The sequence below is a fragment of the Colobus angolensis genome, unplaced genomic scaffold (genome assembly GCF_000951035.1).
Source record: "Colobus angolensis palliatus isolate OR3802 unplaced genomic scaffold, Cang.pa_1.0 Scaffold85, whole genome shotgun sequence".
Taxonomy (NCBI): domain Eukaryota; kingdom Metazoa; phylum Chordata; class Mammalia; order Primates; family Cercopithecidae; genus Colobus; species Colobus angolensis.
The window spans coordinates 1,671,016-1,686,902 of record NW_012122376.1 but is presented as its reverse complement, the minus strand read 5'-3'; the positions used below and the strand labels follow the sequence as shown (position 1 = coordinate 1,686,902).

The following is a 15,887-nucleotide window of genomic DNA, read 5'->3' as shown; positions in this document are numbered from 1 at the left end:
CCACCCCTGGTACAGGAAGGGAACTTGGTCTTCATCATGTGACCACCCACTTATGTAGACTCCCCACATTTCCCCCCAAATTAGTCCTCAGAAGTTGAGTAACCTTCTCTTTGAGTCCTTGTACCATTTTCATCTGAAATGAAAAAACACATTTGCTTGAAACCTCCATGCTAGCTTGGCATGATTTTAGAAGTTACCTGGCAGAATGAATACAAAAGAAGCAAAGAAATTTAACATGTACTTGGCATTTTCTTGTTGGCATGAACATAATTGTTGGATGTCATTGTAAATAAACCTTTTGGTCACTTTAAAAATAGAACAATTGGCTACATTGCAGAGATCATGAAAGATCATGAATATGTACATAACAGATAATTTTTTAAAAAACAACTGCTAATATTATTTAAATGGGTGCTTGTGGCTTGGGAAAAAATTTTCTGTGGTTCATAAAAAGTGCTATGTCTTAAGCACTTCAGATTGACCTAAAATGATGACAGAAATGGGTTTTGGTGATGATGAAGACACTCATGTCAAAGGGACATGTAAAAAGTTAATATAAAATAGTTTTATGAAATGGAGAGTGGACAAAACTGCGCTAAGTTAATATTCCTGTCCATGAATATTAGATAGGAATGCATAGTTAAATTAATAACATGTTTTAGTAGGCACTTGGCTTCTATCCGTATCTGTAAAAGTATAAATACTTGAGATGGCCAAAACTTGACATTTTCTCATGGTAATGCAATTCTTATTTCATCCAGAGTCACCTCACTCATAGGGACACAAAGCATTTCTGTAGAGCTGAATTGTTAAGAGAAGGGTTCATGGGCTACATAAGCATCCAGAAGGCCAAGGGATGTGGTCAGGCTGGTGGAAGAAAAAGCACTCTGCAGCTTGTGCTTAGAGCACCAGGTTCATTAAATATCTAAATGGGCATTTTTCTAAACGAGTGACTTTTTTCGTGATTTGTGTGTGCTAGATTCAAACTTTGCTTGGCAAAGTAATGTGAGTTTTCAGGAGATGGGCTTACAATTTTTCACGCGGAAGAGGAAGCATCAGCTTCTCCAGTGGGTGCTGAGACGTTCTGTGATGTTTAGAGAATCCGGTTAGATGGATCATTGTTTTATGACATTGAACCTAGTGTTGACCGAGTCATGAAAATTCATACTGAGCTGAGACTGTGATGCTAACAGGGGCAGGGGAGTGGAGCGGAGGAGTGCCGCTTTGTGGGCCTGTCTTGGGGAGAATATTGAGCAGAGTGTTGGTCCCTGGAGCCTTTAGGGTGGATTGTGGTCCTGTGACTCCTTCCGGGAAATAGTCAGGGGCTCACCTGGGGTGGGCAAGGGAGACTCCTTCAAGTTAGGCCACAGACCCCATTCTCAAGAAACATCCCCCACTCTTGCTCAGGTGTCCCTGTGAGTTTTGGGGTAATAGCCAAGCCTTGGTGAGGTTACTCTGATGAAAGGTAAGTAGCATTGTAGAACTAGGAATTGGCATCATTGAGGACCATTTACCTAAAGTAGAACCAAAATAATTTGGTATTAATTGGTCACTAAATAGATAATGAAGCTTTGGCTACAAATACACATCTTGGAAATAATGTGGACTCTCACCCTGAGCTTCCTTCCTCATAGCTTTATTTTTATACACAATTGTATTGATCAGATTCTAGACCTTCCCAGCTCCACAGCTGAATTATTTAATTTTCTCTGATGATCATCTCAGTTCATTTTCCAATAAATGTAATTATTTTCTTGCCATCACTTTTGTATTTAGTTGTGGTTTTCTCCGATTTGCTCTAAATCATCTTGTACAAATGCACAGTGAAAGGCAACAGGTTTTCTCTTCTGATGGTGGCAATTATAAATGTAATTTTATTTAACTTGATAACCAGTGAGCTGCCACCAAGGGCCTCGTATTTTTCTTTATCATATGTTTGGGCACACTGGAATTATCAAATACCAAACCTTTTATAAATTGGATGTGCATGCTTTTGTCCTTTTCACTTATTGCACTGTTTACCATCGTCTTCTGTGACATTTTCTCTTGCCTTCAGTCAATTTTGAAAGCAGGCACATTCTTCTTCTGCAGCAAAACACCATTTTTTTCTTGATTGTAAACAGAGATGTCATTCCTGTGCTTGTGTTAAATATACTCATTAGAAATTATTAAAAACTGTCCAGCTGACTAGTGGTTATGTGCATGGTAGGTACCTCCACTGTATTTGTTTCGTTTGTCCTGGGTATATGTCTCTGAACTCTTGTTTTTATTGAAATTAATCTCTTGTTTCCATTACTGTCTCTGAAGATAACAATGATTATGGTGCTTTTTAAGTAACTCACAATGTGTTTAAACTGTGTGCAGGAAAGAGAATGTGAAAGGTATATTGTATGTATTGTAATGTTACCCCTCAAAATGAACCGGAAGCTGGGTTTTGGGAGGAGTCCATTTAAATGCATTTATGCTGACCTTTTCATGATTCTCACGTTTAATTGTGTTGCACTTCAGAGTCACCCAGCCTGAAAGGGACATAGAATCTCATGGTTGCCAGTTGGTCTGTGACTGTGCCTTCCTCAGTGGTCAAAACTGAAAGAGAAAGAGAGAAAGGAAAAGCCCTGCATTTGGAAGGTTGTATCCAGAGGAGTTTAACACTCCTCAGAGTCTAAGGGGCTTCCTGATGATACGGCCCCACTACTGCAGATAAATGCCCCCAACCTCCATGCTTAGTTTAGTGCACCAGGGGTCTGGAACCCTCTCTCCCTAACACACAAGACCATCCATGGCCGGGTCGTCCTCCACAGACTTCACCCCAGCCGTGCTGCAGTCACCAACACTTGCCTCCAGACTCCTGAGGAAGCTAGGCGGCTCCCCTGTGTCACCTTGGCTCTGCCATCCTGTTCCCTGCCCATGCACATGGAGTCCTGGACACGGTGGCCCACACTGCCCTCGATGGAGTGCCTTGTCCTTGGGCCTCTCCCGTGACTCAGCTCTGTTCCTGTTGGCCTTCTTGTCTCTGGTCAGCCTCTTTCGGTCTCTCCCGTGGACTTTGCTTCTTGCCCCTGTTCTCTGTGTGTTTTTTGATGCCCTTTCCAGTGGCCACTCCCTGGAGGCCCCCACATCCTGGAGTCAGGCCCCCTACCCCTCGGGCCTCCCGCGCCTCCTCCACCTGGCCCCTCCTCTTTTTTCCCTTGGCTTCTCCTGTGTACCCACTTTGTTTCCTTCCGTTCTGCTGTTCACTCCAGCCTGGGCAGGGAGTGGACGTGGAGTGAGCCCTCGAGTCCCCGGTCATGGCTGCTCTCGTCTCCAGGAGAGATGCCGCTCAGTGCTGGCGTGTGGAGACCATGCCGTTTAGTCTTCCCCAACCAGCTTTTCCTTTGGAGGAGAAAAGATTGTTTGACCTGTGGCAGTACTTTTAATTCCGTAACCGTAAGCTTTTCTTTCTCTTTTTTGGTGGCATTTATAAAAATTCCCTGTCCCACCTATCTGACTACATTTTAAAAACATTTATTATTAGTTTAGATGCCCATGTTTAAATCCCATCATGTAAAATGTTTGTTGAGACACAGCTAGAGGATTGTTGAAAACCACTGTAGAGAAGCAGGAGCTTGTTTAAGGGGTGGGAGGTGCGGGCGGCAGTTCTGGACAGTGACTGCTGTTCGGGACACTGGGATGGTTCTCCTTTCTGGCTTCCTGGGATTTTTTTTCCTGGGTAGGTTATATTAAACCTTGCCTAATGAAGGCACTGGCATTGATAGTGGCTTGCATTAGGCAAGACATGGCTGTTCCTGGGTACCAGGCAGTGACACTGGAACTCATTAAGAAGGTGACTAATTTCGGGGCCGTGTTAACATAGACTGAGGCTACATTATGGTTCCCAGGTGTTTGTCGGTGGCTGCTGGAGACCATCGTGTGGATCAGTCACAAGGTCTGCTGCAGTGTGAGTGACAGACGGTGACTTGCTGTCAGTACACAAGGGCACCCGGTGACTATTCCAAGAAGTGTCATTTTCCAGTGGAGAATGGGACTTTTTTTTTTTTTTCCTGTTAATAATTTATTTCTTAATTTTGGTAAAATACATGTAACATAAAGTTAATCCTTTTAACCATCTTAACATGAACAATTCAGTGGCATAGGGTACATTTTCAGTACATCACCACTAGGTAGTTCTAAATCATTTCCATCACCCCAAAAGGAAACCCCACAACCGTTACAGCCACTGTCTCTTTCCCCTTCACACTCCCTGGCAACCACAAATCTCTTTTCTGTCTCTACGATTAGCTTCTACTGCGTATTTCATATAAATGACATCATACAATATGTGGCTTTTGTTGGTATACGGCTTCTTTTACTTAGGATATTCTCAGGCTTCATCCATGTGTTGGCACCCCATTCCTATTCGTGGCTCAGTAGTATTCCATTGTATGGACAGACCACAGGTGTTATCCATTTACCTCCTGATGCACACCTGGCTTACTTCACCTTTTGGCTGTAGTGGATAGAGCTGCTGTGAGCATTCCTTTACAGGCTTCTGTTTGAACACCTGTTTTTAATTCTTTTGGGTATACATCGAGGAGTGAAACTGCTGGGTCTGTTTCTGTTGATTGAAGAAAGGATATTCTTTTTATTGCTCTGTCTGTATGGACCTCTCCTGTATTACTTCAGTGAGTTGTGAAGGTTGGTCTGGATCGCTTTGCCGTTTTCCTTTTTGAATTGTACCTTTATCTGTAGGTTGAACACAGGCGCTGTCTTTCACATTTTCAGATCTCTAAGATCTTCACTGGGGGTCAGGGTCCAAGGAATCAAAGCTTAGGCTGTGTTTGCTCCCGAGCAGGAGAGAGCGTTGTTTAGAGGGAGGGAGAAGGGGAATGCTTGAGGTCAGAATCACAGGACGGCATATCCGTCTTGAGATTTCAGAAATCACCATAGCTCTGTGCCCCTTCCTAGAGAACAACATGTCAAAATACAGCATTCCTAATCGAAGGAAGCAAAATCAGCTAAGTCGTAAGACCTGGGATGGTGACGAGTCTCAGAATGACCAAAAACACACCGACTCTGTTCTCAGGGAAGCTCCTGAGCCCTGACCGCATGCTCTGTAGACCCCTGCCCTGTGGGGGTCCATTCGTGCTCACACGGTTCATCCTCTGGGAGAAAGCATGACAGGGTGATACGAGGGAACCCGAGGGCCGGGATGAATTTCAGGATAAAAAGAGCTGACTGAGGGATGCTGCCATGGTACATCATCTAGATTTGCACTGCCCTATTGAAATTCAAATAAAATACAGCTAAATGTTCATTCCTCAGTCACCCTACCTGTATTTCAAGTGCCTGATGGACTTGTGCCCAATGGCGACTGTACTGGCCAGAGCTGCTGTAGAATAGTCCCATTGTTGGGGAAAGTTCTGCTGGTTGAGTCTGGCTGGACTGTAGACACAGGAGTGGCCACAGCAGTAGTGCTGGGAGCTGAGAAGGTGCCCAGTGCACGGAGGAGGATGAGCTGGATCGGGGAGGAGAGGTCAGGATTTGATCCTGGAAAGGTGTAGTTGTAGTCCTGGCTCTGTCATCCCCCAGCAAGGCGTGTCTCCTGCCATAGGGCCCCAGCCTACCTGTGTGCCCAGCACGGGCTTGGCACCGGCCGCCCTCTGTGCCACCCAGGGCAGGAGAGGGTTGTGCCGCATACGGGTCCTGATTGCTTCTCCATGATGAGAAGAGGACAGACACTCGGAGGAAACGTTCAGGAACCTTGACAGAAATCCCATGCTGCTCTGTCATCCAAGTGGCTTTTTGGTTTTCTAGGCATTCTTTTTTTTTTTGAGGCTGAGGTTCGAGCAGTTCTCCTACTTCAGCCTCCCAAGTAGCTGGGACTACAGGCCCCCACCACCACGCCTGAATAATTTTTTTGTATTTTTAATAGAGACAGGGTTTCACCATGTTGCCAGGCTAGTCTTGAACTCCTGACTTCAAGTGATCCACCTGCCTCAGTCTTCCAAAGTGCTGGGATTACGGACGTGAGCCACCGTACCCGGCAGACATTCGTTTTTATTACAATTTACAAAGGTATTGGTCAGAAATAGAATGAAAATGGAAGCAAATCCTAGTCTCCAGGTCCTGGGAGAATCCTTGCTTCAAGTGTCTCATGGGGTGAGGTGATGTATTCGTCTCTCAGGGCTGCTGTCACAAACAATAAAACAAGGGACTTCAAACGACATCAGTTTGTTCCCTCATCGTTCTGGAGGCCAGAAGTCCAAGAGGAAGGCATCACCGGGACCATGCTCTCCCCGAGTCTCTAGAAGGATGGAGGGCAGAATCCTTCCTGGTCTCTTGCAGCTTCCGGGGCTGCTGGCAGTCCTCGGTGTGCTTCCTGTGGTGTGTGCGGCTGGGCATCCAAATCTCTCTCTCCTTTTTCTTCTTTTTCTTTTCCTTTTTTTTTGAGACAGTGTCTCACCCTGTCATCCAGGCTAGAGTGCAGTAGTGTGATCTTGGCTCACTGCAACTTCCACCTTCCGGGCTCAAGTAATCCTTCTACCTCAGCCTCTCGAGTAGCTGGGACCACAGGCATCCAGGCTGGAGTGCAGTGGCATGATCTCGGCTTACTGCAACCTCCACCTTCGGGCTTAAGTAATCGTCCTACCTCAGCCTCCCAAGTAGCTGAGATCACAGGTGCATGCCACTGCGCCCACCTAATTTTTTGTATTTTTGGTAGAGACTGGGTGTTGCTATGTTGCCTTGGCTGGTCTTGAACTCCTGAGCTCAAGCCATCCTCCTGCCTCAGGTTTCCAAAGTGCTGGGTTTATAGGTGTGAGCCATCACACCTAGCCTTGGCCTTGTTTTTTTTTTTTCTTATAAAGATACTCGTCATTGGATTTAGGACCCACTGTAATTCTGATTTGCGTTTATCTGCAAAGATTCTGTTTATAAGTTCGTTTGTATTCATAGGCACCAGGATATCCTAGTCCATTTTGTGCTGCTGTAACAAAATACCTGAGACTCAGTAAAATACCTGAGTACTTTATAATGAACAGCAATTTACTGGCTCGCAGTTCTGGAGGCTGGCAAGTCCAAGGTCTAGGTGCTGGCATTAAGGGCCTTCTTGCCTGGCCATCCCATTGCAGAAGGTGAGAGGGTGAGAGAGGATGAGAGGGTGCCAAACTCGCTCTTTTACAATGACCTAATCCTCCCTATGTGGCTGAGGCCTCATGGCCTAATCACATTACTTCTAAAGTTCCTGCTTCTTTGCCTGCCTGTAGTCCCAGCTACATGGGAGGCTGAGATGGGTGGATCACTTGAGCCCAGGAGGTAGAGGCTGCAGTGAGTTGTGATCATTCCGCAGCCCTTCAGCCTGGGCGATGGAGTGAGAACCTGTCTCAAAAAAAACAACAACAAAAAAAACACCCATATGTTAATAACTGTTACAATGTCAATGTCAATTGAATTTCAACTTGAATTTTGGAGGGGACAGACATTAAAATGATAGCACAGGGATTAGGTCGTGAACATTTTTTGGCAGGGTCACAATTCCATGCACTGCATATGAGAGTGGAAGGGGTAGGCCTGTGGGTGGGGAGCCAGGGGCTTGAGCTCCACTCTGCATTCACTGTTTGCTCTACCCCAAAGCCTTCCCTTCCCCTGTCCTGCTCTGTCTACCTGTGAGTGTCTGTGTACCCTGGCAATCCTCGATGGCAGTGAGTCTGACTACTGGTAGGCTGGGCTAGAGCCTGGGACAGCCAGGCAGGTGGAGGGTGACCGAGGGTGGACGGGTGCATGGTGGACAGACAGAATAGCCTGCGAGATTCTGCCTCATTCCTGCATCTTTCTTCCTCCTTTGTCCTGCACACACTTCGTCTTACACCCGCTTCTGTTCCTGAAAGGCTCCATTTTGTCAGATTATTCAGACCATGAAGAAAACACAAGTGTGATGTGCTTCATTCTCCACTCACTGTTTGCAAAACCATTTTGCTACAGTTCAGACCCTTAAGATGCTGTGGAACTGGACCATTTTCCTGTCTGTCGACTTCTGAATTTTAAGTGTTTTTCAGAAAGTCTCCATCATTTGGAAGTCATGCTTTGCCTCCTGGAAGCTGTCTAGACAGGTAACCAATTTTCACCAATTTGGAGGCTATGGAGGCCTCTTCCAAGGATCGCTGCCCTCTCCATGAGCATCTTTAGCTAGATGACTGTGCTGGTATCAAGTGGAAAAAAAAAAAAAAGAAAGAATAGTTCAGTAATTTAATTCAAATTTGTTCTTGCCTAGATTAAGGTAATGCTTCTATTTGGTGTGACTTAATTCCTGGCAAATGGCTTGTGGGAGGTTAGGGAGAGCACCCTGACTCCAGAGCAGAGAGCAGAAGAGGGTGTTCTTGCTGTCTGTGCTGAGGTTGGCTTGGTCTTTCTTTTTCTCTTGCTTCATACTTTTTGCTTTGTGGCTTCTGCTGATTACCTAGTCATCAGCAGGGCATCATTGTAGCCGTATCCTGACACGCTGAGTTCTGGTGGCTTCTACTCTGACCCTTCCTGTTTTATAGATTATTCCATCCTTGACCACATTTTTTTCTGTTCTCCTGTGTGCCTAGCTTTGGGGAAATAAGGATGAGTTAGGTGCAGGCTTTGGTTGCTCATTTGAACAGTGATTCTGACTACGGTTAGAGAAGGGGTATGGGAGAGAAGTGCTGGGGATTTACTTAGCCAAGGCTGAAGGCAGAGAAAATGGTCATTGCTGCATGGCCCAGCTACCTGTGGCCAGAGAGGAGCCATGGCCCAGGTCTTGCTGGGCTGACCCAAGGACCGAGGAATTGTGTGTGCCAGGCACCCATCTGTGACACAACCACATGGGCCAGGAGCTATTTGTGTGTGTGTGTGTAGGAGCAATTAATGGACAGGATCCAGAGATGCTGAGAGCACTCCTGCACAGAGATGCTGAGAGCAGTCCTGCACAGTGAAGACAATATCAATATCCCTCTCCCTGAGAAACCCAGGAGACCCGTTACTCATTGTATTACATCATGCTTCAAGGAAGGCATAACAAATTGATTTGTGTAGGAACTTTAACAGGATTCATTGAAGAATCTCAGGAAGTTTGTGCTTTTTTCAATTTGGGCGTTGTGATGGAGAAACACGCAGATACTTGTAGGAACAATGTCCCTCAGGTGCTAAATTGACATTTGGGATGGAGTGAACCAAAGCATTGGTGGTGGAGATGGGGAATGCTATCTGAAAAACCGGAATCACCTTTAAGGAAGCTGATTACTAAGAGAATTGATTGCAAAAAGTATTTTTGGATTTAAAATACCTAAGATGTAGGCAGTCCTAATTTAATGATATAAGGAATTGAAGCAATTGTTGCCATCGTCTTTTTGTTCTGGACTGCTATCACATACACCTTAGAGATGCATCCTTGAATGTCTTCAAAGTTCTGTGGATTTCCTTTCTTCAGCCACCTCAGCCCATCACGTCCAGCCATCCGTCCTGTTTTATCAAGTCCCTAGAGTGGGTCCAGGGGCACCAATTGGCAGAGCTGGTCTTGGTGCATTTTCCCCTATCAAGTTTATCTGATTTCCGGAGACTGTTTGGCCCTTCCCCACATCTTCCAAAGACAGAACACTAAGGTGTAAAAGGAGGATTTGTGGACTATATGTTTTAGCTCAAAACCTCCAAGTGGAATCATTTTAATATGAATTTTCTTGAGAAATATGTAAATTAATAATTGCTTCATACATTATTCAAGAAAAACTTATTTTGTATCACCCATAGCTCTTCTAATCTTATATAAAGATATGCTAATGGGTTTAATTAAAATAATTATACTGAATAATGTAGCCTGAACTTTACTCTAAAATAGTATCTATTAATCATCATCAGTAATATTTTTAGCCAGAGAGACACTTACAACCTTAAGCTGATACTAGATGGAAAGTGTATTTATTGTTTGATTTTTCAGTTTGGATTAAGTTGGCATTCTCATGAGATCTGGGACAATTACATTTGCTTAGAGACGAGTATAAAATTTATTTCTGGGCTGGGCGCAGTGGCTCACGCCTGTAATCCCAGCACTTGGGGAGGCCAAGATGAGCAGATCACGAGGTCAGGAGTTCGAGACTAGCCTGGCCAACGTGGTGAAACCCTGTTTCTACTAAAAATACAAAAATCAGCCGGGCGTGGTGGCACACGTCTGTAATTCTGGCTACTCAGGAGGCTGAGACAGGAGAATTGCTTCAACCTGGGAGGTGGGAGGTTGCAGTGAGCCGAGATTGCGCCATTGCACTCCAGCCTGGGCAACAGAGTGAGACTCCGTCTCAGAAAGGAGAAAAAAAAAATTTTATTTCTTTAACCTGAAATATTTCAGCAATTAGAAAACTTTTAGCATCTTCTGCCTTTCCTGTTTCTTCTTTTTCCTCTGAAGCTTTGGTTTCAGTGTGTTCTTATCTGTTTGGTTCAGTTTTGATCTGACTTTCCCTCCCAAGAGTTGTGATTGCTGAATACAATGAGTTCCTGATTGCCTGGATATTAAGAGGTGAACCAAACCTTAAGAGGGACACTTGGCAGCCCGCCTGTCTTAATATAAACAGAAATAGCTTTACCACTGGCTGGATTTCTCTCTAATTTTGTTTGTGTTATCTTTCTGTGGCTTGCTGGCTTTCCGTCAGTGCTCAGTGAATGGTTGGGAGCCCTTATGCATTTGGTGGTAATTTCAGTTTCTCCTTAAGCCTCTCTCATGCCTGAGTGTGCATGGGACCCAGGTGTATGTTCTTGGTGTGTCACTGGGTCCTGCCCACGTGTTGATTGGTCCGAGGACTAAATGCAGGTAGAATCAGACCGTCCCCACTCAGGTGGATAGACAAAAGCTTTACCAAGTTGATAGAATAACAGAAGCCAAGACTTAAACTGCCATTAAGTTAATCTACCTAAGTTTAAAATCAAATCTGAAGAAATTACTTGCCTAAATAGCAAACATTTATTTGGTAAGTTCACTTATAACTTAATGAACAGGCGAGGAATAAAGAAAGCTAAAATTGGTGACTTCATCTAAATTTTGTAGAAAGTACTTTTCTCTGTTCTTGGCTGGGCAAGGCCATAATGGGTTATTCATACAGTTCCATGGTCCATGGTTCATACCTGTGGGGTCAGGGGGCGTGAGTTAGCCTCACTCCAAACTCAGCTCTGTCTTTTGGGGACATCCCACGAACTTTGTCCTCCTTGCCACTTTTTGTCCCTCACCCCCAGTGAATTGATTTGTGATTATCCCGCTGTGCTGCAGGGAACCTTGCAGGTGCCCGCGAGGCCCCGTGGAGCAGATACCTGCTAAGGGACTGGCATCCTGGCCTCTCACCACAATTCAAAACAGCTTTGCACATTCTGAGCACAGTTTTATTTAAATAAAGATCGTCACTGATTTACACGAATAACAAAAGGCAAACAAAAACAGGTAAAATCTTCAGTGTCCTCAGTTTCTGTCACCCTGATCTTTTTTGTGATTTGAGAACTGATTCTGCTCAATACTTGCCACAATGTAGATGGCACTTTACAAATGGAAGTTTGTACTGAATGGAGATTCAGGTCTGAGAGACGTGCACGCGGAGGAGGTTTTCCATGTCAACACCTGCCTGGGTCCACACGCTGTCCTGCCGCCTCTGCTGGTGGTAGCGGTGGCCAAGGTCTGTTGAGCAGGAGCAGTGAGTCGAGCATATCACACGCACAGCACATCATTCCATTCTCCCACAGCCCATGGAGGCAGACCTGTTGAGCACCACTGTTTTGCCCATGAGAAACCCTGATAGGAAATGCTACCTTCCCAAATTCACACAGCGAGTGGTGGAGGAGCCTGGACAGCGCCCCAGGGCCCTGACCTCGTCCACCATGGCGCTGCCTTCCTTTGATGGTGCTGGTTAGGGTCCCCCACACGCGTTCATGAATTTTTATTTTTGGAAGTGTCTTTCTGTAGATAAGATTCCACCCAGCACTATCTGTCCACAGGGCAGGTGTCCCCTGCTTCGTCTGTTGGTTGCTCTGTGTCTTGGCAAGCTATTGAGGCAGGAGCTGTTTTCACTCGAAAGAGACCTGAATTTAGTGAAGCTGCCAAACTCCACAGAGGAAACTGAAGGTTTTTCCTGCAAGCACAAGCAGAATCCAAAACACTTGAAACTCTGGACAAATAACCAATATTAGAAATGAATCAAGTTAGGTGTGGCTCTTACAATAGTGGGTAATGGAACCCTCCTGCCAAGGAGAGCCAGAGCCAGTGGTAGGAGGGAATCCAAGTTCCCTTTGCATCTTGTCTTTGTCTCACTAATCCAACTGGATGGAGAAGACAATTTTTTCCCTTAGTTAAGGAGGTGATTTCTGTGGCTGAACACAGAGAGGAATTCTTGAAAATAAAGAGATCACGACTATATATGAAGTTTGCAGTCAGTCTGGGAGTCATGGAGGGTCGACTGCCCAATGTGCTCTGCGAGGACAGAAGGAAACAAGGCAGACTGAAATAGGCCCTGTCCTTACCTGTGAGGAGCTTATTGTCTTTGCGGAATACGGACAAACTGACCTGCCATTGCAGTCCAAATAAGAATGTCTCTAGATGCTGTATTCCTCTATTTTGCATTGCTATAAAGAATACCCAAGCCTGGGTAACTTACAGAGAAAGGAGGTTTATTTTGGCCCCTGGTTCTGCAGGGTGCACAAGAAGCATGGTGCAGTCATCTGCTTCTGGTGAGGGCTTCCGGAAGCTTCTGCTCATGATGAAGGTGAAGGGGGATCAGGCGTGTCACATGGCAAGAGAGGGAACAAGAGAGAGAGCGGGGAGGCGCCACTGTCTTAAACCGCCAGTTCTCATGTGAACTAATAGAGCGGGAACTCACTGGTTGCTGCGGGGAAGGCACCGAGCCATTCGTCAGGTACTGCAGGGAGGGTACCAAGCCATTCGTCAGAAACCCTCCCCTGTGACCCAGACACCTCCCACTGTCCCCACGTCCATCACTGGAATTACGCTTCAGCGTGAGAGATGGAGAGGACACACATCCAAACAATGTTGGATTCCTAACCTGGCATCTGTGTGTCCTGATCAAAATGTTGTCTAAGCTAAGGACTGAGGGGTACCAGAGTCTAACTGTGTGTTTGGGGTGGACTTGGGTGGGGCGGCAGAGCAGTGACTCCAGAAGAGGGAACAGCATGTGCTCGAGCCTCTGAGCTGGCAGAGGGGCCTGGCCCATCTGGGAAACTGGAAGAAGCTCGGCTTGGTGGGAGACAGTCCTGCAGGTACCAAGAATGAGTCTGGGGCTGTGGGGCCAGAGCCCACAGCCCTCCATGGGTGCAGAGTAGGTTCCTTGTGTCCTGTAAGCAGGGGACGTTGCCACAGTGTCTAAATTCCATTTGCATTTTCAGAAGGCTGCTCTGGCGGCCAGTGAGGAGTGTCCTTGAGGAGTCAGCATGGAGGCAGGGAGGGCGGGTGGGAGGCTGTGGCAGCAAAGCCAATGGGAGGCAGTAGCGGTGCAGCCCAGGTGCTGTTTGTCCCAGGGGTAGTTAACAGCCTGAACCAAGGGCTCTGTCGCTGTCTAGAAGGGGGCTGTGAGGAAGAGAGAACGCCCGGTATGATGCCCAGGCCTGTGGCACGCAGCTGGGGCTTGGCGTTGCAGTGCCTGGCACTGGAATCCCTAGGGAAGGCGAAGCCGCTGTGGCTTCCACCAAGGCAGGGGGAGTTTGCAATGTTTAGGGTCAGCAAGGGTGGAGCCTAGTGGGTGTAGGGTGTGGGTGTTGGGCTCAGGAGGAAGGAGAGCCCTGGAGATGGATCAGAATTGGGAGTCATTGGCATGGCAGGAGGTGAGGTCCCTTGGGGGATATGTGGAGGGACCCCGAGGAACCCACAGGCAAGGGGCTGGGGGAGCGGAGCCCCACACAGGGAGCTGGAAGGAGGGTGGAGAGGAGGGCGGCCACCCTGGGAGCGAGGGCCACGAGTGCCCCAGATGTGAGGTGGCCAAAGTGTCATCAGAAAAGCCACTTGAGAACAGCCTGAAGTCATTGGGGCGTTGGCAGGAACAGAACTGTGGTGCGGGCCAGAGTCAGGCTGCAGTGGGAGTGAGGAGGGGCCGTGCGGGAAGTGGATGTGGGGCCCGGCCCACTGTGTGGGTGTGGGTGGGGACTTGTCTGATGGCTTAAGTGATCCTCCCAGCCATGTGGAACTGTGAGTCCAGTGAGTCCTGTGAGAGACTACTGAACCCTTCTAAAGTTGCTGAACTATTTTTGCATTCAGACTAGCAGGGTTATACAAAGAGCACGTTATACGAAGAGTATGAGTTTTGTTTTGTTTTCGTGATTCTTAGAGATGTTACTTGCATCTTATTGTCATTTTAATTTGCATTTCCCTGATGAGTAATGGTGCTGAGCGTCTTTCCAAGTACTTATTTGCCATCTATCTTCTTTGGAGAATTGTCTCTTCATCTCTTTTGCCCATTTTGCGAGGAGGGGAAGATTGTTTTCTTATGATTGAGTTTTAAGGGTTCTTTGTGTATTCTTGGTACTAATCTTTAGCAGATTTATGATCTCCAGTCATTTTCTCCCTGTGTAGTTCTTTTGTTATCTCAGTAGTACCTTTCAAAGAGCAGACATTCTTTATTTTGATGAAGTCCAATTTATCAGTTTTTTCTTTTACACATTGTGCTATTTGTATTATATCTAAGAAATCTTTGCTTAGCCCAAACTCACATGTATTTTCTTCCAAAAGTTTTACAGTTTTTGAAGTTCTACATTTAAGATCTGTGATCTATTTAAAGTTGAGTTTTGTGCAGTGTGAGAGAGTAGGGCATGAAGTTTATTTATTTGCCCATGGTACTGTGTACCTTTGTTACAAATCCATCAACATCTGTATATGTTCAGGGGAATACTTTTCAAGTGAGTTTCTGCCTACTTGCTTTTGGAGAACAATTGTAAAAATTGTTTCTGTAATCGTGTAGTATTTTCCAGTGTTCAAAGTGTTACCCTATTCATTTTCCAATTTGATTTAGAGCTTTAATGCAACCCCTTGAAGTATCTGGCGTGAATGTTATGATTTCCCCTCTTACTTAAAGACACAGGTAGAAGGTGGCAGAGCCAGAGTCAGATCACTTAAAATCTAGCAACTTTTCCCAACAGAAGAGAGCAGAGGGACTCAGGCTCTGACTTTCCCCCAGCTGAATTTAATTCTAGCTTAGTTCAGTACTAGCTTTATGAACAGGGACAAAGTAGTGAATGTCTCCATTGTCGGTTTTTTCTCCTTCCTACTCAGCTACCTTACAATAGGAGGTAATGTGCTTTGGCTGTGTCCCCACCCAAATCTCATCTTGAACTGTAGCTCCCATAATCCCCCTGTGTTGTGGGAGGGGCCCTGTGGGAGGTAATTGAATCATGAGCACAGGTTTTTCCTGTGCTATTCTGATGATGGTGAATACGCCTCCTGAGATCTGATGGTTTTATAAGGTGCAATTCCCCTGCACACACTCTGTTGTCTGCTGCCATGTAAGATGTGCTTTTGCTCCTCCTTCACCTTCCACCATGATTAAGAGGCCTTCCCAGCCATGTGGAACTGTGAGTCCAGTAAAGCTCTCTCCTTTATAAATTACCCAGTCTCAGGTATTTCTTCATAGTAGGATGAAAATGGACTAATACAGGAGGTCTGTAAGAATTAAAGATCAAATATACACGGGTCTTAGCACAGCGTGTAGCATGACCAGATGTATCATGAATATAATTACTCTGTTTTTTGAGGGTGTTTGTTTTCTAGAAGATACATTACTGAAGAACAAAATGATTCATAATTAAAGTATATACAGATATACAGGAAAACATTTTTGGAATGGAACAAAGACAGTTGACTTTAATCATTGAATGTAGAAGAGTTCAAGTGAATTTAATGGAAGAGGATTATTCTGAGG

General features: G+C 45.7%; 1 protein-coding gene across 2 annotated transcripts in view; it reads left to right on the top strand.

Moving 5' to 3' along the window:
* DOCK1 (dedicator of cytokinesis 1) overlaps nucleotides 1–15,887 on the top strand; it is a 489,568-nt gene that overhangs the window by 117,945 nt on the left and 355,736 nt on the right. The window lies entirely within an intron of this gene.